Genomic DNA, 22,631 nt, shown 5'->3' on the forward strand with positions numbered 1-22,631 from the left:
GACCCAGAAAATTTGGTCTATCTGTCTGTCTGTGACTCGATTCAGCCACCCGGCCAAAGTAAAACAATGCCTGCCCAATAGTCTTATATAGTCACAGCTAAATCTACCCGTCTAAGTCCGGTGTACTGTTCATACTTGTCAACATTGTTGAAGAAGAACAAGGTATTCCGCAAATATAAGAGAACAAATTAATACAGAAGTGATATTTGCAGTGTTCCTTTATAAAAAAATCAAACATGATTTCCTTTTGCCAAATTAAGTACTTTATTAACTGCGGAAAAAAAAATTCACTCCGCCGTCGCCTGCTGTCGCCCGCGCCACATAGCTTCTGGCGTCATTTTAAGAAATCAACCGGCCGTCATTTTAAGAAATCAACGAAAGGTTCCACTAGATAGGTTCCACGTTCTGCTTCCAACGCACGTGGAGTGGGGAAACGCGGTTCTATAAACGTTCAAGTAGGGCGCCTTGATTCACGAGCGTCTTCGCCGTATGGCAGCGTTGGCAACGAGACACCCGGTTTGAAGCAGTAGAACGCTGGAAAGTTTAAATTATTTAAGCAAACCTTTCGCGTCTTTAACTTGAGAGAAGCGCGACGCAAGAAGAGCAACATGACAGGTGAGTGGAAGAGCGAAGGGAGGCGTTTACTTGGCAAAAGTCGATAAAGACTATCGTGTTTTGACGACATTTGCAACGAAAGGAGCAGATACACGGCCACTTTTTTTTCCGCGTCGATTCGCTAGTGCATCAACACCAATAGCGATGTATATGAAGCTCTTTGCCTATGCGGCGAAGCATACTAAACGCGCACAAGGCGCTGTACGTCCGTTTTGTTTTTAATATCCCTCCTCAAGCATTGCCATTTCTGTTTTTCCGGTGGGCGCTCATACTTTTTGTGGCATTCTTTTTTTCCCAGACCCTGTTTTGTGTACCACCTCGCAACGCGCCATATTTAAACGCATGAAATCTAGTATTTATCCTAAATAAACAAAACTGACATGTTTATCATGCTTGGTGATGAAAGGAATTATAGTGTGCGAGAATACCGTTCCAGAACAGTAAAAACCAATTTGATGTTGTAAGCCGCTGAACTGTGTTACGAGACATGTTGAAGTGGGGACTTCCAAAGAAGGAGCTGATAAACGTTTGAAGTTGTTCCTTTCAGTTCAACACCGAGCTGTAATATTATGTATATCAGCGTGCCTGTAGGCGCATTGTGCGCTCATTCGTTTGTTGTAACGTGCGCGTAAATAACGTCAAACGACTCCAAATAAGTAAGAATAAACAAATAACTCGAAAGCTCAGCTTTACCAAAGTTTCTTTGGAGCCTAGCTAACATATTCCTAGTGCAGCGTGAAGCTCACCTCGGAAAAAAAAACTAACATTCATTTGTACTAACTCCCGTAAAATACGCGAAATTGTCCAAATAAAATACGCGAAGCTTGCGGCGAACATTCCAAACCCACCCTAAGGTCAACATTTTGACGTTTAACACCGCTATAAAAATACCGTCATTACAAACACGCTTGCGTACAGTTCACCAGCGGAAGAAATACTGAAGTCATCTGTGCTTCGTGCTTTCGCATCGCTCTATGGGTTATCCTTCCGCCATTTGCGCAGAGGTATTCCGTTGTAAGAGAACGTTTCACACCCGCACGTGCGCGTGCAAAACGACTGTTGCTGAGCGCGATGAACTAGGGGAGGATATGCACTCAATGATGGGCACACTGACATACGAGCATGCAGGTGGTATTTATCGGGGGTTGGGGCTGTCGTTAACAGCCGGTCGCCCGTTGAGGCAGATTCTTCTCGTGGAAGTCAATAGCTACAGAGCTCTAAGTGTCTACACCGCCAAAGGACCCGAATTACAGGTACGTATATTCTAATTTTTTTTTATAAACACCACACACGCACTGCTTATGTTGAGTTTGCAACGAGCCCAGTTGATGCAGCCAATATTTTCTCAGATGATACTTCTTTTATCAGACACAAGAAGCTGGCTTTCATTTTTCCTGGGAAGATCGGAAATTCAACACGGGTCCTTGTCCGAGCCGCGCCTTCCGGATACAGATGAGAGGGCGGCAGATATGGGTTGAAGCGAGTGAAAACAATGGCTGTGCGACATCCGTGAAAAGCTTTTTCGTTCAATTGCATACTGGCACGCTCGACGTGGAACTATGGCTTTAGGACAGTGGCTTAAATGTGGCGTGATCCATTACCTGTCGCGTTTGTCCCAAGCCAGAAACGATCGACCATATGTGTCTGGACCACACACTCAGTTTTTCACTGGGACATTTTGAAACGCATGCTTAAAAAACGGCTTGCAATACTCCGCTATGGCATTTGTTTCTTGTCCATTTGAAGCAGCAGGGGAAGACTTATAATTTTTTGCTGCTGAGTATCCATAGTATTTGGAAGGCATAAATGGTTGATAGTCACGCTCATGTGGACGCTCAGCCCGCAAGAGTGTTTCATTTGAGGGACATTTACAGCACTAAAAAAGAGCCACATGGGTGGCTACCTCTGTTGACAGCTTGGTTCCACTGAAGGAATTTTAGTTCCCGGCAGTACCCAGGTAGGGTCAGTGCTTGTATGGGCGTAATATTTTTTGAGTATGGGTGTTAACGTCATACCTATATGCCAAGTAGTCAGTACAAAACAGACCCGGTGATACTGGTGAGGAAGAAGGAATCTTCATGGGGGCTCTGCGTGGATTACCATCGACTGAACGCCTTTACAAAGAAGTATGTCAACCCTCTTCAACGAACAGATGACTACATTGACTGCCAACGTTCAGCACCATAAGTTTTGTTGATTGAACTTTGCTCAGGTTATTGGCAGATATCAATGCATCCGATGGACAAAGAGAACGACGCTTTTGTGACACCCCATGGTCTGTTTGAATTTAATGTAGTTCATTTGGGGATGTGCAACGCACCGGCCACGTTCGAGCGATTAATGGAAACCATACTGCAAGATTCGAAATTACACAACTGCGGCGGCTACTTCGATGACATGATTATTCTTGGCAGAACGATTGAAGAGCCTAATAGCCACCTGGGCCTAGTTCTTCTGCGCATAAAACAAGCCGGCTTGTTACTATACTCTAAAAAGTGTCGTTTTGGGGACCGCCAAACAGTAGTCTTGGGATTCCTCGATGACAAGGACGGAATCTGACCGGAACCCCAGAAGATTGCTGCAGTATTTGCTTTGAGCCACCCCGCGCGTTAAAGGACCTCCGCAGTTTTCTTGGATTATGTTGTTACTTTTGTTGGTTTATTCGAGATTTCGCCAAACTTGCTCATTCCCTAACTGCATTATTGCAAAAAGACACTCCCTCTTTGTGGACGCCAGACTGAGAGTCTTCGTTTGCCCAACTCAAGTTATTGCTAACCTCCGTACCTGTTTTGCGGCCTTTTAACCCACACTGCGCCATTAATATCCACACCGACGCCAGTAGGCTCGGTGTTGGCGCTGCTCTCGTGCAGATCAAGGATGCATCAGATCATGTTACCGTGTACGTAAGCCGCGCGCTGGCAAAAGCCGAGAGGAACTATATGGTCACGGAAATGGATTGCGTTGCGGTGTCTTTAAAGTCCAAAAGTTCCGGCCCTACTTATATGGACGTCGCTTCACTATTGTTAAAAATATTAGAAGAGGAAGAGGTGGCTATTGGCAGCTGCCCTTAACTATCACCATTATTGCAAAGTCCCATCCGCCATTAAAACGAATCCCCCACGTCCCGCGGTCCCCGCCCCGGTTCAACAACTATAGCTACGCACCGACCAGCATTCGCTGTACTTCGCAACCGATCATGCCGCCTGGCTTGTTCTGCCCTAAGACTACAAGAATGTGACTTTTCAGCGTCGTATGAGAGAGGTTGGCAACGCGCTTATGCTGACTGTTTGTCACGCCTCCCTGTCTAGGCGGCTTCTGATAACGAAGATCATACCGAAGAATGTTTGGCAACCGTTGCGGATGCTGTCCCCGACCCTATGACGTTCGTTCAAGAACGGCGCTACAATCCTTCGCTGACTCTATTCTTCAACTCGGCCCAACTGCCTATTACGCGCATCCCGTTCGTCGTTCACGATGACGTGTTTTATAAAAAAATTACTCCGGCGATGCGGCGCGCCTTTTTATCACGGTTCCTTAGAGCCTCCCCGCAGCAATCATGCATGCCATGCTTGACGATGTAACTTTAGTCATCTTGGTTTTTCACGCACTTTTCATCGAATTCGAGGCCTTTTTTACCGGCCCGCATTGCTAAACGAATAGACAGCAGTACGTCGCCCATTGAACAAATTGTAAGCGGCATAACACCCTACGACATCCTTTTCAGGCCCACTGCAACCCTTACGTCCGCCCACAGTTTTATTTGAAGAATCGGCATGGATTTATTTGGTCCATTTCACAAGAGCCGAAGGGAAAAACACTGTTTGATTTTGTGTGTGGACTACCTTATAAGGCACGCTTAAACAACCACTGTAATTTCGGAAAAAGCCGCAGATGTGGCGCATTTTCAATTGCACAGTGGTATTTTGCTCATAGGAGCTCCCCATGTTATAATTAGCGACAGCGGGAGACAGTTCACAGCCAATTTTCTACTCGCCCTCCTACTTCTCCAAATTGCCAACACGTGCCGCTAGTCGCCCACGCCGAGGTAAAATTGTGACACGGCGAAACTCGCTCGACTAGGCCAATAATGCTTTCGCAATAATAGGTAAATGGTGACCTCTGCGCTGATGGAGGTTAGTCACTAAAAGTGCATGATCCGCCAATTTTACAACACAAAAACGAGACACAAGAAAGGTGCATAAGCAAATGTATCCACCTAGCACTTCGAAACACCAATCAAGAAACAAAATATCCGTATGCATCGGCTCACATTGAGAACCAAACATGGAGGTAGCAAATACCTTGCGCAGCGCCTGAACTTTAGCCAGTTTGCAGTGGAGTACCTGAAGCACATAAATATTTCAGACTTGCGCAAAAAAATATCGAAAATTCTCGTTCATTCCATGCCATCCATGCGCTCTTGTCATAACTCAATTCTGACGGGAAGCGCGGCACAAGGTTTTTTTATTTATTTATTTATTTATTTTATTTATTTCAAAATACTGCAGAACAAAATGGCCCTAGCAGGAGGGGCAAGTGAAGAATACAAAGGTCACTACTCGGTATCAGCAGCAACAACAACAAAAAAACCCAACACTACCTGGAAAAACATAAAACAAAACAGCACATGAACAATATACATCATAAAGCCGACCATAATGCAATATCAATCGTACCAACACACTGATACACCATCACTATATTGCGTCAATACCATCGGTTCAACATGACAAGTGCTGCTCCAATGTTCTAGCAAAATGGTCAGCTGCTAGAATTGACTCAGGAAGTAAATTCCAGTCATCTATGGTACGCGGGAAAAAGCGATTTTTAAATGAACTAGTCCTTGCCAAAATAGGCTCTAGAGCATGCTCTCGTGTGTGACGCGTTCTTCTCATAGTTAAGGGCTTAAGGAATGTAGGTATAGGCAACGAAACTTTCATGGTGAGTATATTGTGAAGAAGCAGTAGACGGTTTAGATTCCTTCTTGTTTCTAGTGTCGGGATATTATTGTTGGTCATGAGCTGCGAGGGGGAGTCTTGTCGTCTGTATTTGCCATAAATGAAACGAACGCATTTTCTTTGGAGCATCTCAAGTTGGTTGACATCTTTTTTAGTTTGCGGGTCCCACACAACAGACGCATATTCAAGTTTTGACCTGATGAATGTCTGATAGGCTAAGAGCTTAACATTAAACGGAGAATGCTTAAGCTTTCGCCTTAAGAAACATAGCATTTTAAAGGCTGATGCGCATATGTCCGAAATATGTTGGGACCATGTCAAATTTTGAGTAAAAGTGATGCCTAAATACTTATAAGATAAAACTTCTGAAATTACGAATTCATGAAGGTGGTACTGGAAAACACTGGGATACTTTTTACGCGTTATTCTTAGAAAGACTGTTTTTTGTGAACTAATTTCTATATCCCAATCTTTGCACCTTTGTTCAACACTGTCAATAGCTTCCTGTAGTATAGCCTCATCACTTGCAGAACAAACTTTCATAAACAAAACACAAGCATCAGCGAAAAATTTCAAAGAAACAGGACCAGAAACCACTTCAGTCAAATCATTGACGTAAATTAGAAAAAGAAAGGCGCGCAAAGGCGCGCCAACGTATTCAAGTCACGCACTCTTCCAATTAATACCCGAAAGTCTGCAAGGTTTCGTTCTACTTTTGGCTAAACCAAAATCCCTTTGTTTTCTCCACACTCAAGGCCGTTCTAGACGGGTCACAAAACCGCCTAGTTGATATAAGAGCTTATTCAACACTTCGCATCACTAAAAATAACCGAGATGTCGCATGCATAAGCAAGAACTAAACAATCTCACGACAACAAAAAAAATCCTCGTATTTTCTTAATTCGCTTTATGCTTAGTAAAAAGGATCGTGTATAGAGTGCGCACAACTGAGTCGGTAGGGGGCAGGCCTGTCCAACGGACGACCTGGTCGCCACAGGCTTCAAAACAAAGCGGCTGACAAGTCGTGTTGTCTAATTTTTGTAAACAAAGCTGAATTCCTTGTTACAGCTTATCACCGGCGTCACCCGCGTGTAAAATTCGCGAATTAAAAACCCCGAACCACCTGTTTGAATGTCCCGCAAGGTCATTTTGTATAACTGCCACTGTTAAACCAAATTAGACCGGCACTGTAAAATACAGCGAGCAAGATCTGTATTCTTTTGCATATTCCTGAACCGACTACCGCATATGTGGTAGCATCCAACAAAACCACGAGGCGATGAATTTCAGGCGAATAAATGCAGGTGAAGAAATGAAACTTTCGCTGAAATTTTATATTTCCAATTGCAGAGGGATATTGGCTGGTAGCCATCTGCAGATTTCGGCAGGTGTTCATCAGCAGTTTTTGGAATGAACACTGTGCCACATGTAAAACAAGCAGCGAAACGCCGTGATCACGTGTGGTCAAGAATATGTCGGAGAGTACTGGACCACGAAGATCAGAAAACCTGAGATGGAATTCGCCGCTAACTCCATCTGGAGTAGGGTCTTCGCATCAAGCGAAGAGAGGGCAGCTTATGCCTTTTCCAGGGTGACAGGGCGGGACACCTCAACACACTTATCATCTTCAAGCTTGGAAATTGAATCAATGAGTGTACAAAACCCGGCATCAGGGGCACATGACCCACGAATGTGGCCTCTTGAGATGACCATGGAAAGCGCAGGTAATATAGGCAGCTTCCGTATATCACGTACCGTTGTAGCCGAAAAGCTCTGATCACTGAGCGAACGGCGAGTTGGATAGCTGTGAAAAGCGGCACCTGCGAAGGCGTCATTGGCAGAATATATGCCGAAGACTTTCTCCAAGCAAGAAGATTCTAAACAGCGCTCGAACAGCCTGTGGATTATAGGTGGCGCAACAAAATGAAATGCTGCAGGAGACAGAGAAAACATCAAGTCGTTTCTCACTTGTTAATATTTTTAGTTGCTATTGTGGGTTACAGGTTGAATATTTATTCTAATTATTTAATAAAAACAATTTCCTGTTTACTTTTAAGCAACAAAATTTGCGCTCTAGTAGTGCCGTTTTCCTTAGCACATACATTTTGCATCGTACATTGCTCTACCTAATCTCGCCCTTAACAATATCGGAATAAACGGGACATATTTCCCTGTCGACTTAAGGTTTCATTTAACGAGAGTAACTGTAGAGTGTGTGCTGTCAAAAGGAATGTCATTTAAATGCCGCACAGGTGCGCGGTCTATTGAGATCATTTCATGCTATCTTCACGCAATTTACGCATGACAACTAAGACGAGTATTGAATGACAGTACAGGACACGACATCACGGCTATTATTTGGAACCTAGCCTCGACCGTGCGTCTGGCGAGGCGACACGATGGTTATCTTTTCATTCAGCTCAGCTTTGATCTCGCTTAGAGTGCTTGACACCGCATACTTCAAAACGGATACTTGTGAGGCCATGGACCGCCCAATGCGTTTTATTATAAGCCGCCGAAGCGCACACACTGGAATTTGCTGAAATGTTGGAGTGTTTGTTAAGAACATATTGCGTCTACTAAGGAAAGCACAACTTTGGCGGATAAAGCATAGCATTTAGGAGTTAAACGTCAATCACTATGCCTCGACAGAGCGCCAAGATAACCGCTGAAGTTTCATATTTGCAAACAGCATTCTGATGGGTGTTTGCTTTAAATAATTGGAAAGAAAAAGAACCCCTCTTTTATTGCGAAAGCAATGCATACCCCATTAAAAAAGATTTGACATACAGCGTCAGTTCCCGCCCGAACAGTGGCCGTTACCGCAAAGTGAGTAAAAGCAAAAGCAAAAGTAAAAGCAACATGCCCAGTCAGGTCCCGTTGCATACCGCACCCACGGCGAGTGTCGAAGCGCAGCACAAGACGAGGGACCGAAACACAGAAGACGACACAGAGCGCCATATACGGACATAAAAAACATGTAGAGCATAAAACGTAATAAACAAACAAAATAATAAAATAATACAATATCCTAAATAAAATATATAAAATATAAAATATAAAAGAAAACATACAAACATACGAAACACCCGGTATGCGAAAACCCTATTTTCTCCTGCCGCGCCCGTCTGCCACGTGGGCAAATTCTCTTGCTTGTGGTCGCATCGCATGGCAGCACCGGGTGCGGAAACGTCATCTATAGGAAACAGGATGGGGGAATTTGACGCCTCGATTCGAATTTCTCTTCCCATTAAAACACGCCGCAGGCAAACCAGCAGCACCTGTCACCAGTTCTTCAAAACGGCGGCGCGGGGACGTCACCGGGCCAGTTACCGCGTTGTAAACCGGATCGCTAGGAAGCACACGTGTCCACAGCTTAAGCCGCCATAAAATATACTAAGCCACCTTTATTTACGAAAAGAACGCGTGGAATTGAGGCCAAAAAATATCTTACGGCAAAAAATTCACGGTTCTTCACATAAGCTTCTGCGCGGCATTGGATCGAACAAGGACCTTTCCCGGCAAAATTTGTTGTTGTACCAAATAGGTTTCAGTCCATGTTTTACCTTGAGTACCTGTGCGTTCAATGTGAGGTTGGGTACGCAAATTACACAGAGAGAACGAACAAGAATCGGTTTCGTCATTGTCTCCTGTTCTCTGTGAAAATGATCTGAGTTAGAGGAAAGCCTTGGCAGTGCCGGCGTAACAAAGTGTTTCAGACACGTGGGAAAATTTTTAGTGAGTCTGGTTTCCGGATACGACATTCTAGGTGCCGTGCAGAACATCGAGAGTAAACCAGAATGGATCTGGTCTGTGCTAGTTGATACATCTTCGATGGCAATCAGCTTGAAGGAAAGCGAACACAAAGTAAGAGGGAGATACACGACAAACTGCTGAGTAAGTTTAGGACGCCACATAAAGGGCTACAATTTACTTATGAGTTGCCGTCAAAAAACGTCCTTCAGTACATGAAGCTACCGATTGAACAAAAACACACCTTCTGGTGCTACCACAAGAGGGTAAAGCAGAAGCGTTTGCCTTTTAGCTCGCCGCACAGCAAACTGGTAAAGTAGGGTATACCCAAATCATCTTTGGCGCAGGTGATGAGAAAATCATGTCTCCGTGTGATAGCTAAAACCATCAATAAACAAGCTACGAGGCTCCGAAATAGCTGCTACCCATAATATTCGACAGATGTTGTTGCAGAAAAATTTTTATCGCAAAATAAAGCAGAGGCTGGTCAAGCGAAAACATACCAACGACCGTTGGGGAGGCACTATATTCATTGATTGACTTGCTCATCGGCGAAGAATGGTTGCGACGAGACCTGGACTTCTGGGTTTTTTTTTTCGCAGCACAGCAACATCTGTGGTTGTGTGATCTGTTAGGCAGAGATGTAGCAATTTAGAACAAAGGAATGATGCTTAGGACAGTTGGGGAGTATCGTGCATGCGCACGCTTGTTCAGCGCTCCAAGGGCACTGGGTACAAAATAACCTTCATAGGGCAAACAGGACTTAGCTTACATGATGTGCTCAAAATGCCCTACATGCTTTGTAGCTTACGACCATTGCGGGTAATACACCGCGACAAGTGTAAAAGCGCTCCGGCCTTTGACGATAACGCGGAATTTTTAACTTAACGATAAAACACCCGGGGAAACTTGGGAAGCATATCAAGAATATAGGACGGATGGGTTAGATTACCGTCCACTGCCTTGCTTGCGAGAGGAACAAATTTCCTCCGGAAAAAATAAAAATCACTTGCACGGATGCGAGCAGCGGTTGGCACAAGCGGTTAACCAGGAATATATTTCTTTTTCTGGTATTAATAAACTTTAGTTTTCAGATATTGATTCCCTCGTTTTGTACGTTGATTCAATTCAGTGTTTGTCACCTGTACTTTGAAAGTGCTCTCCCTTTTAGTATGCGCCTTGTTCCTAATATGTATTGATGTAATCACCTCAGACATATTAAATGTTGTCTTTTCCTAAACAGTGCTGACAGTTATGATGTGTGGGGCTCCATTTAGCGGTTTCGAAAGGCTTTGTCTACAAAAACGTCTCGTTTCAGAATCGGCTATTATTTGTCAGCGTGGCTGAATAAAAGGAAGACCAATCGAGAAACAAACACAAATTTTCGGTTTTAAATGGCCCAAGAAAGATCATTGTCTAAAAAAATGACTTGTTTCTACGTGTGTAGCACGATCGACATGACGTACGCCCATGATCCCGTCGTGTGGCGAAGGTTGGCAGCTGTCAGAACCTGGTGATGCATGTTATGTACTCACAAATATGAACTGCCTTTACAAGGTTTGCGCTGGGAGTTTTTTCCCACGGGCACGTCAATGCCTCCGCGTTCTACCTATATGCCCTAGCCCTACCTATATGCCCTACCTATGCCCTACCGCGTTCTACCTATATGCCCTATATGCCCGCAGGGACTTTAAAGTCACCTAAGACAACTCTTGCCCATGCACCGCGGCTTCTGAAGCTGATCAAATTGTGCAGGACATAGTTGTCCTTTATAGGCAGGTGCAAAGGGGGTGGAAGCGTGCTGTGCGCAGTAATACCTTGATTAAGACGGTAACGTCTCCAGGGACGTTGTGCCCTCCTGGCGGGAGGGCAACTCCGTCTCCTGGTACGTCACCACCGTCCTGGCCCGTGTGCTGCAGGCGATGCACCCCACTCATGGGTTGTAAGGGCCCTGCAGCCGCGGCCGCTGCCTGCACGCTTCAGCAGAGACGCTCGCTGCCTCGAGCTGCACATGCGGATCGACTGCTGCAAGTTGACGGAGTGCCTGAACGGCACGGGTGCAGGCACTTTCTACACATATGCGAACTGCCCGCATCCAGAGATTCTGTAGGACCTGCTCTGCGTCTGCCTACGCCCACCACGCGGCGCCGAAAGCACAGCTCCACAGAGCCGACCAGCGTGAGTGCCTTCTCTATGAGAAAATAGAGGAGCGACTGTTCCCGAAAAGGGCACCTAGCCAACACACCGGGAAGCCTTCGGCGAGCTGCTCCACTACCTGGAGGCAACTCCCTTCACCCAGCGGTGGTAGCCCGGAACGACGCCCATTGCTGGTTTCTTAACCTAACTTCTCCCCCCTTTCTCCAATGTGTCTCCACCTCTAGTACATTCTCCCGGACACTTTCATTACCAGTTTATTTCCTCACCCCGCACTAGGGTGTATGAGGGTAAGCTGCCTTTGGAGCTCGATATTATCTCTAGTGCTCTTCATCTCCTTTTCCTTTGAATATAACCACCATTACTACTACTAATAAGTGATGAAGCAGCGCTGGTTGGGTACAGACGAGCCCCTGTGCCGTACCTGCGGTACTGAGCACAGGGAGGGAAGGCATACCCCATGCCCATGTCGAGACATCCCAGACAGTGGGTGATAGCGCTTCAGCAGGCTTGTCAGCCGAAATGCAGTTTGTGTGCTGTTCGCTCATAAAGCTTCCTCGCTCATGCGTAGTTTCACCGCAAACAACGCTCGCCTCGGCAAAATCTTCGTCCAACGCCTTTAAGACATGTTACACCGCATTTATGCCAGTCTGCACGAATGAATTTTTTAATTACTGTTCACTTACTTTTTGCTTTTGCGCCCTTTTGTTCATTCATGTGTGCCACTTGACGCAGGAACGAGAGTCAATTTTTCTGTCATCATGTTGGAGCTCGTGATTGCTGCCGTTACCCTGGTCGTTGCACACTGGATTATGTAAGTTTTTGCGATATTTACTCTGGTTACTCATACGTTCGGCTGCACGTCTGCAAAGAACAAAGAAATATGTTCTGCCGTCGCTGCCATTGTTGCGGTTTAACTCAAAGTAATGGCTATAAAACCACATCTCTACGATATTTGTTAGGTGCGGGAAACTTGAGGGACCAGACTTATCGTTTTAACTCGACCTGGGCCACAGCGTCACACACCCAAATATAAGATTCGAAAAGAAAAGCGCTTCCCTTTATGGGAATTAAAAGTGGGTTCCTCGAGTTACGAAGCTACTGTCTACCCATTGCCACAGAGGCACACGTTACTCATATGCAAAGTGTTTGGGGTGGGGGGGGGGGGCGGGGATCTTTGCCCTGCGCCGTTGCCTCGACGCTGCCTTTGCTGGGTCGGAAATAAGTACACAATACTACAACGCACAGAAAACTTCATGAAGTAACGTATTGCTACCCAAAGTAATAGGAACTCAATCCATGGTCTTTGTATAGGCCTTTTCTGGTGCTGTGGCACCCTCTCTTGATTACTTGCGGAAATGAACGCCAGGCTTACACTGAAACTAGTCAACGGAGGGCGCCACAGCTCATCCTGGTGGGAGTGTAGGAACAAATCTTCCTTTATCAGGCAAGGCTATTTAGGACTGAATGTAAGAAAACTAAAAAAACATCAACATAAAGTGCTCACAAGAATAACAGAGGGGAAACTGGCAAATTAGTGCGACGCGCTACTGACGATTTCACGTTGAGTGTAACTGTTTTAATTTGATATTGTCGCGTGGATTGTGTGTTAAGCAGGGCTATCCCCTGTTTATGGTATGTAAGGGTAATTGCACTTGGTACAATCTCCAAGTGATGGTTTCTTGGTAAGCCGGCTAGCACGAAGACGACGACACAAACGCGTACCCCGCATCCCGCGCGCTTTACTCGGTCAGCCATTTTCGCTGAGATTTGACGTGCTATCTCGCCTTTCCATTTTAGGCGCCCCGCCCCTAATAAATCGGTGCAACACCGTACAGCCGATTTTGCCTGCGTCTATCGGGACGCAACAATATAATGTGCGTACTTCTGTATATGTGTATATGTGTCGGTGTGTCGGGGCTTCTGTGTCGGTGTCTGTGTCCTTGTGTGTGCGTGCCTGCATGCGCACGTGCACACCACAGGTCTCACTGGGCGGCTAAACCCTATTTACAAGTACCCTGCGGAGAACGACTTTTGGCCGGAGCATATCTTAGTAATAGGGAATAGTATCGTACAGCTACTCTGACTCAAAGAAGGCAATATTGCGTTATAGCTGTGCACAGTGAAAATAGCTGTGCATTTGGAGGAGATCGTCTTCAATACACGGGATATCCTAGGGGTAAGATGAGTTGGATAAACAAGGGAGATAAGTGAAGACTTGAATAACGGTCGTACTTTATGCTTCCCAGTTATCAAGACCATCTTGAAAGAACAAAAGTGGTGTTGCGATTTGTGATGTAGCAACAAATAGAACTGAGTATACCGCAATTGTGTCTCGTGAGCTCTAGGCGTCGCAGTCATTGTGATACATACAGAACACAAACTAAGAGATAAAGATAGTACAATTGGGCCCAAGAACCAACACCTTGCTAGAACGATGAAGCTGTACTCAGGTAATACGACGACTTCCAATGGGCATGAAGGAATGTAAACGGTCAGTTCGCGATATTCATTGGCGACTTTCACGCAAAAATCATGGAGAATTCGTACCGAACTCATAAAGGCAATTGCAAAATACGTAGTTAAAATATCCCAATCGAGATCACATGTTGAAATAGGGCGATGATACTTCCAAGTACCGCTACAATCCTAGCAGTATTTGATCCTTGCTCAACAGGTTGACCCAATTCTTTCTCAGGGGAACCTATATACAAGCGCCACCGTTTTACAGCGACGCTGTTCGTGGCATTTCCGCCTGGATCATTTTCAGACACCAGTATTTCCTGTAAATCGTTAAAACCCGCCGTAAAGTGGATGTACCCGGCATAAACAAAATATTTTAATAATATACGAAGCTTCCGCGAGAGGTTACGAAGGCTAATAACTCCACGGACATAATTCACAGCCAAATCTTTACCACCTCAGTCATGCCAGGTGGGGCTGCGAGACAATCCACATGTTTATGTCTGCTTTCAACGTTGTTGTCTATCAACAACTACTCTGGCCTCAAGAAGAGCAATGTCAACACTAAACACGCGTCATTCATCCTCCGGTAATTCTGAATGCAACCCGGGCTCAATCGGAGGAGAACATACGATCACAGTTAAACATAAAGTGGTCGTGAACATCGCCAGCTCGTCATTTCATCAATATGCAATGCGCAGCCGCTTCATTTTCTTTATTGTTTTGAAATACTACATTTGATATAACATTACAATATATCTAGCTTAATTGGGCTGATTTATACACTTATTTACTTTATCTTCTCTAATTCGGAGGGAGAAATGGAAACAACATTTTTCGTCCCACAATACATTGCAAGGCATTATCTCTAAGATTTGCACCGGGCTTGGGATTGTGTTGCTAGCCTTGATTTTCCCGCCCTTTTCGACTAATGTCCTTTTATAAAACGGCTTCGTACCCATCTGCGGCTAGCCTTTATTCTAGTCTTCAACTGTTGATTTCCAAATTTCAACTTCGATGTTACACGTAGGTGCAAGTACCGATTTTGACGCTCTTCTGCCACAATTACAGCTTGGAGTTCAGATTTCGCGGCCCGGTTTTACATATGAATTCTCGCCAGGAAATGCGGAAATCTACAGACGCGCACATCACCGTATAAATTTGCAAAACAGCTTTTGATGAGAATCGTCACTTTGTATTTTTATCTCAAGAAGAAAATCGTCGCAACCAAAATTAGGGCACTTTCAATGTAATTCAGGCACTGAATTTTCAACGCAAACTTCATTTGTTTTGGGACCAAAAAATAACATACCCGCAGATTATGATGGTGAATAAACTGTATTTGTTTGAGTCGAGGGGCTAACGGTAGGACACCCTGTACGTGGTAGCCTCCCTTCGGCCGGGACGCCTTGGACCGTGCTGACAATCTTCCCCTCTTCTTCAATCGCCGTTGGTCTAAGAGGTCAGAGCCGGTCAGATGCACGCAAAAAAAAAAAAAGCCGCCCAACCAGTGCCTGCTATATAACGGGTAAATGTTACACAATCATTACATATTGACTGATATCAAATATGCCTAACAGTTATTGTGTAAATTGCACTGAGATAGTTCATTAATACTTTTTACTTGAACCAGTCAACTAATCTCTTTGCTTAAAATTCCCCGGCATATAACATGGTAATGAATCGCGATGCTATTCGCTACCATAAAACTTTTTTATACGAGTCAAAGAGCTCCGTGTACTATGCACTGAAGGACAAAACGGCACGCATTCACATTTGACTTCAACGTTCCCCAAGGCATTTATAAAATGGAGTCGGAGCACAGTAAACCCTTGCTTTACTATAATCTTGGTTTTGATCGCGTTTTTATTACGCAACATAACAGAGCACCTCCCCATGGAAGTAAGTGATACCAAAATGGGACTACTGCGTGGTGTTAGTGAGTGGGAGCGATGCTTTTTCAACATGTCGCTTAATCTATCAAGCTCACTTTTTGTCTTTTTGGTGTGACAGTAGGCACAACGAAAAAAATCTTGAGCCATTCCGCGCTGCGGAGTTGGATGACCAGCGAAGTTCAGGCGAAACAGGATTTCGAACAAGGGTACGAACACGGGGCGACAATAGGTTTTTCCCGCTACTGAGTTGCAGTCGTGGGCGACTCCGGTCTTGATCGTAGCAGGCTGGCCGTACTGCTGGGAAAATTGGAGGTGACGACAATGCCAACCCCTGCGGCGCCGTTGTTGCGTGTTCAGAGAGCAGACTGAATTTTCTGCCCTGTTTTGCACAACAGTGCACGCAGGCAAGGACGCAAACATACAAACAAGCTCCCACACACAAACGTCTTGCGCTTCAAAGACACATGAAGCATGGAGCTGTTGCTTCATCGTGGACGAGAACCGCCACCTTTGTAAGCCGGAGAAAGCGGTCAGGCACGTGATCAGAGAGGAGGCAAAGAGAGGGCGCATAGTGTTTCTGCTGACGCAGAACCAAAATGCGGGGAACTTTAGCCAACAATGGCTATCCTGAAAACTGAACAACCACGAGATGTGCGTTCACCTCTCGTTGTCTACGGCGCTAGAAATAAAAGAGTAATAACAGGAACAGCATTTCCATCCCCTTTTATTTGTAAGCGTAGTGACACAGGAATGCCGACCACTGGCAGTCTAATCTCGTCGCTGTTAAAAGAGCCGTCGTCACTTGTACGCAGGGGATTATCGAGGCCATGAGAGTGCACTGTAGTAGTAACGTTTGCCCGTCCTATGTAGGAGATTTTCTCTCCGTCTAAAGTCGTTACTCATTCTCCTTGAGCCCCGCATTTAAAGGAGTAGGATTGTAATTGTGGGTTTCAATCGTCGCCAAACGGAGACACGCAAACCCCCGTGCCGGTTCAAAAGTATTTCAGCCCGAGAGCGAGAGGAAAATAACGTGCTTTTTATATAAATGCTAAAACCATTGGGGCAGCTTGCACTAATGGCGCAAGGCTAGAGAAACAGCATATCTGGGCTTCAACTAGCCTCTCCCCACACTGACAGAAGGTCCCAAGAGGGAGCCAGCAGCCGGACCCCCGACGTGCAAAGCCGTCTTTGACGGCACTGTAAATCAAGTACCATTAAGTCTACACAGTGTTTTATTCAGCACAAATTGTCGTCACCCCTTTCATCGTCGTCTTCTGCGACGGCACAACTGCGCAGGGAAAATGCTCTTGTAGCGCGTCCTCGCGTCTGTAAACCACCATTGCTTCGTTAGATGTTCCGGTGGCCGTCTCTACGTGTAGATTGTGAAGGCATGGCTTCACAAATTCGTCGTTATTAGCTTCGGCGTGGGTGACCCGTGGCGCACCGGTAGCGAAACGACGATGACAACGAAGGCGTGGCACATCATGTGGCGCAAGCCAACGCACAAGCTCTGACGACTCCGGGGGGCTGCAGTGAGACACGCGCTCACATGCGCTCGCGGTTCTCTGCCTACCTACACCGGGCGCATTGGTTGGGTTAAACAGTTCTGCTGTTAAAATATTTTGTGATGAAGCCTCACTCTCCCGGGAAAGTTTATTAGACTTCCAGTAGGTGGGGCGGCCCCTCAGGTCTCTGAGAATTATTACGAGACATAAAAATCAGGAAGAAAATGCAAACAGGTAGCCTTGTGAAGACGAATACTAAATTAATTCTGATGACTTGAAGAATAGCGCTCCGAAGAATTTTATTAGAAAGCTGCAAAGAACGAAGGAAACTACACTGGCAGCGAGGCTTCTTGAGCGATGCAATGCACCTCTTGAACTAATGCAACCGCATGTTTATTAAGTAAACCCCGTACATTTCCCATTGGTTGTTCAGAGCCTACCATAGCGCCTGGCAGTACGCTTGTGTGAGCAGAGAAGGAGGCGCAAAGAAACGAACTAAGTAACTTAGTGATGGAGGAAACTCCTGCGTCCGCCTGCCAGTAGAGAGGAACGTGCACCTGGAATCATTTACGCCGCGGTCGTAAAACAGGTGGTCGTTAATTCTTCAAAACAAAAACTGAACATTTTAAATTAAACAAATTCCGGTCTGTGCACCTGGAAGAATTGGCGCCGCGGTCGTAAAACATATGGTCGATAATTCTCCAAACAAAAACTAAACATTTTAAATTAAACAAATTCCGGTCTGTGACCCGGGCATGCACGCATGCACACCAATACACTGTCAACACAAAGTTTCATGAAGGATTTAGCTACATTCTGCTTTGCGGTCATTACACCGGAAGACCTACTTCCCTTGATACTGAACAACACATTGTCAGTACACGCGTGTACGGTTCGTGAAAGCCATAAACGCTCACCCGGAAACCGACGGTTGTCATAAAAAGGCTTGCCTTTGCAGCTTTAATCAACAGTAGTCCTAAGCTTGTCCTGCACCACCTTTTACACATTACTTTGGTAGTCATTTGGAGGCATGGAAGCATGCTCATTTGTATTACATGCACATAGTTTAAATAATACTCTTGACGATATAATTAAATTTTCAGTCTATTTGTGGCGGAAAAGGCCATAAATGGGTACGAAGAACTAAGCACTTGACATAGTGCTAACTCGCTACTACTGGACCATTGGAAAAGGACACGGAAATACAGTGTGCAATTTATTTCGGACTGTTCACTATCCTTGTTAATGACGTGTTATAACCGCCTTACTAAGCTGGAAAAACACCGTAAGAAGCCAATGGCACATTTGTTGTCAACGAGTGTGTGCAGTTGACAAAGCAGTGAGGACTCAGAAGATTCTGTTTATTCATACTTCATGTACACGCAGCTTGTCAAAACGCTCCTTAGTCATCATATCCACAAAAAAACGCAAAGTCCGAACCTGAAACTTTATTTCGTTATCTCTCAGCTAATTCACCCAACGAATGCGCGCGGCACACATAGCTGGATTTTCGGCAGCCTATATGGACAGGCCCCGGAGATGGCAGCGGCGTGCAACAGAGACACAGGAGAATTATAGCGTTGAAATGTTTTTTAGGATTTGAGTGTCAAAAGCACGTGACACAATGTTAATATTGTAGTAAGCATACATGTCGCCTTTCTTGATAAGCGTAATATGTGTGACAGCAAAGGATGTAGTACTGTGCGTGGCTCCTAGTTAGCCCAAAAGAGGTCATACACTGCCACCTGCTAACGGCAGTAGTGAGAACTTCAAACATTCTATGTGCAGACGGGATATGTGAACCGGAAGCGCTCTGCGCTGACTTGAATTTAAAGCCATGAGGCCTACACAAAAAGCGGGCAGTGCCAATGCCACTGGGCCATTGGCCTCCGGAAAGTGTATACTACAGCGAGCACAGGGCATTTACTATGGTTTGTATGGAGTACAGATGTTATTTATCTGTTTTGTTCACGTCTGTGATTGCCTAAGAAAGGCACCGAGCTTCTCAAACTCTACTAAAGGTTCTTTCGACGCCAGAAAGCAAGGAGAACCGCAAAAAAAAACGATCTGCTTTAAATAAAAGATAGCTGTGTCAAAGATTCATTTACAACGTCAGAAAAGAGTTTAAATTCTCCAAGCCTGTTACACAACACTAACGTACCACGCCCTGACCCCGCACATAACCCACAAACGTTGCCACTAAATGAGAACGTAAGATTAGAAACAAGGGTCTGGTAGGGCACCCCAGACGTCAACTTTAGCACTGACATTGTTTGTGGAATCTAAATGTGTTATTAACACACTTTCTGAACCGACAAAACTGCGTTGTACTGATCACGACATGGCTTGGTAACCTTCACCTCATGCAAGTGTTCATCGCACCCACGGGATGCAAATACCTTTGCAGTTCGGGCTTAGAACCGACGGCTGTTGTGTGTCCCTTACCCTCTGTTCGACTTCAATCAAGTTGCCGTATATTCGCGGCCAAAAAAAAGGCTGGATGGCCCTTGCTTTAAAACGAAGGCTATGTGGATAACAGATAATAGTAAAGCGACAGCGCAGTTCGGAAGAGAAGTTCCAAAGCAGAGGCAGCAATTAAAACGCACTGCCAATGGTGGCTGTGAAAGGCTGTACATTTACTATGTACTACGTGTAAACTAAGGACTGCACACTTACTTCATAATGGGAATAGAATGCGTTTGGCAGATGAAACATTGTGAATATTTTGTGTGCAGTGGACACTCTTAGCAGAGATTCAAAAACGGCAAATACAATAGTTGGTGCAGGGGGTCTTGCAGAATTTCGACGTGCTAATCCCAACCGCTCGGTCACAACTGCTTTCCTTATATGGAGAAACGTTTGTGTTTTATAGACATTTCTCAACCGTCATGAAGTACTGTTTAAGTAAGAATGATTCATCAAGGGCAGCATTTGTCTCCAGATAAACCAGAAACTGGAGACATACGGAATGTTATGCGTTACATCGACAAGTGAATCTGCACCAAAACGAAAAACTGCACCCATCCCCATTGGACAGGCGTATAAAGTCCTACCCGTGCAGAAAATCGGTCATGTGGTTAGACAACGCCAATCGGGTCTCAGCTATATTTAGAGCATCATCCTTTATCTACAGCGAAAAACTGCGTCAGATCCCCTGCTCTAAAAAAGAGAACCAGTTCTTTTCGTGGCTGCGATGAAACCTTTCAGCAAAAAGATGCTACCACCCCCACCCCACCGGACCCCACAAGTACGCTGTGCAAATCAAGGTGCTGCTTTCTGGACCAGCAACGCATGCAGCCTGTCCTTCAGCGAGTTCGCACTCCATCCTCAAGAATGCAACCCCGACATAATACCCTAAGCGGGCAGAGCTGCTTCTGAAATGGCTACCTGCAGCGGTGCATAAAGGGCGGTGGCGTCCATCCAGTTCGTAACTAGGGGTACGGCCCAGCCAAAGGCACTAGTGCTTCTCGGGTTGCTGGTGGCTCTTTGGAGTCATCAGCATGACATTTCCGCAAGGGGTCCCGTGCCGACATTGCTCTTTTCTTTATTAGCGAAATGTTCAGAAAAAAGTATTCCAATTTTTGGGTCTCTAACACCCCAAAGCCACGTGTGGGCTATGACGAGCAACGTATGGAGGATTCCGGATTAATTTTGGCCACCTGGGAATCTTTACCGCACGCCGAAATATTCATAAACCGGCGTTTTGGTTTCTCGCCCAAATAAAAATCAAGGCCACTCCGTCTGGGATCGAACCAACCACTTTAGGCCGAGGAGCACAGTGTATTACCCACTGAGCCCCGGAGGCCGGTTCTCTTTCGTTGTTTCATATCGAACAGACAGTACTTCAGGTTAGGTTCAAAAACCGCCCACCAACTTTTGGTGGGCGAAAATTATCATACACTTACAAATACGACAATTTATCCAAAATGGTTAACAAAAGGGGCTCGGGGAACTTTGTAATATGTCTCTGCCACGGGGACTGGTCCTCTAAAAAAACACCTCGTGAAATATAAATTGCTGAAAACATTTATTCAATCAGTCTTCTTTCCACACTCCCTGACCAAAGAAAAGGAAGATGCTCAACTTCCTGTGGTAGGAATGCAGGTTGATTGTTTTCCTTCCTTTTTGCTTGGCGGCTGTCTCTATAGCGCGGATAACTTTCTTATTTATCGCACTTGCCACCTCTGTATCGAAACGTTACTGACCTTCTTGCATATTTGTCAGTACCTTGTCAGGGTATTTTTGAGGCCTTTACCAAAAAATATTATTAGTTCTGAAGAGCTATATATTGCGTAAACTCATATTATTTTAGCTTCCAAACCTTCTTAGGAAACGAAGAGAGCACTTCAACTTCTTCAAAAAGCTGGGCATACCAGGACCACCACCTAACATTTTGTTCGGGAACATACTGGAAATGTACAGAAAGGTAAGTAAACTTTCACTATTTTCTGCTGAGCGATCAGATACCGCAACAAACCAATCAATGTGAGCGCCGACACAATTTACTCGTTTTTTAAAACAAACTCGTTAAAGACATATTTTCGTGATACTATTTCCAAGCGAATTTTCGCATGCTATTGCGAAGTTTCCAGCAGGAAAGATCAAGCTGCTTGTGAGCTAAGCACCCAATGTGCAATGAAGTTGCTGAGGTAATTCCGAGATTACTGAACCGTGTTTACATAGCCCAGCTGGGTCCGCTATTTTTCTGTCTTTCCCATGTACTGCGCGGTTAAATATATTGATGAATTATAAGATGAATTACCTGGCTGGAAGGGTGTTTTTGATTCGTACCGATAGAGTTACTTTTGAATTTATTTGGGAATTTGCATAACAGAACATCTCTACAATCAGCATGCACCATCTACGGACTGTTGCAGTCTTTCACTAGACGAGAAAAAAAATTGAAAGAATCTACCGACAAATTTGCCCCTAATTTGTTCCCGCCCCACACCAATACTGACAGCAAAGATTCCCGGCGACTATGGACTATCCACAATGTTTTTGGTTATAAAAGAAAGAAGGTTTCGTAAATGTATTAATGAAGAGAAAACACCTCGCAGACTAACTTTTTAAGACGAATTTTGTAAGTCTCAAACCCATGTAGAGTTGTAAGTCTCATAGTTTGCAAAAAATGCTACGTACTTCTGCTTTTTGTGTTTCATTATATTCAGGAGCTGTCGGTTCTGTGCCGTGCGCAGAACCGTGAACAATGCACGGTTCGGTGCCGTTCCCGGTTTGTTTTTCCTCACAGAGGTTATTTTGTCGCTGTGTTGCGGAAAGTTGTCATA

At 45.1% G+C, this 22,631-nt stretch overlaps 1 long non-coding RNA gene across 1 annotated transcript; it reads left to right on the top strand.

Moving 5' to 3' along the window:
• The first annotated feature begins 1,731 nt into the window (after nt 1–1,731).
• On the top strand, nt 1,732–21,769 carry LOC144151980 (uncharacterized). The gene is made up of 3 exons (XR_013319025.1): nt 1,732–1,868; nt 12,216–12,294; nt 21,673–21,769. It is a non-coding gene; the product is annotated as an uncharacterized LOC144151980 (long non-coding RNA).
• The last annotated feature ends 862 nt before the right edge of the window (nt 21,770–22,631 follow it).

This window comes from Haemaphysalis longicornis, unplaced genomic scaffold (assembly GCF_048455015.1).
Source record: "Haemaphysalis longicornis isolate Haplotype H1 unplaced genomic scaffold, Haemaphysalis longicornis Haplotype H1 scaffold_9, whole genome shotgun sequence".
Classification (NCBI taxonomy): domain Eukaryota; kingdom Metazoa; phylum Arthropoda; class Arachnida; order Ixodida; family Ixodidae; genus Haemaphysalis; species Haemaphysalis longicornis.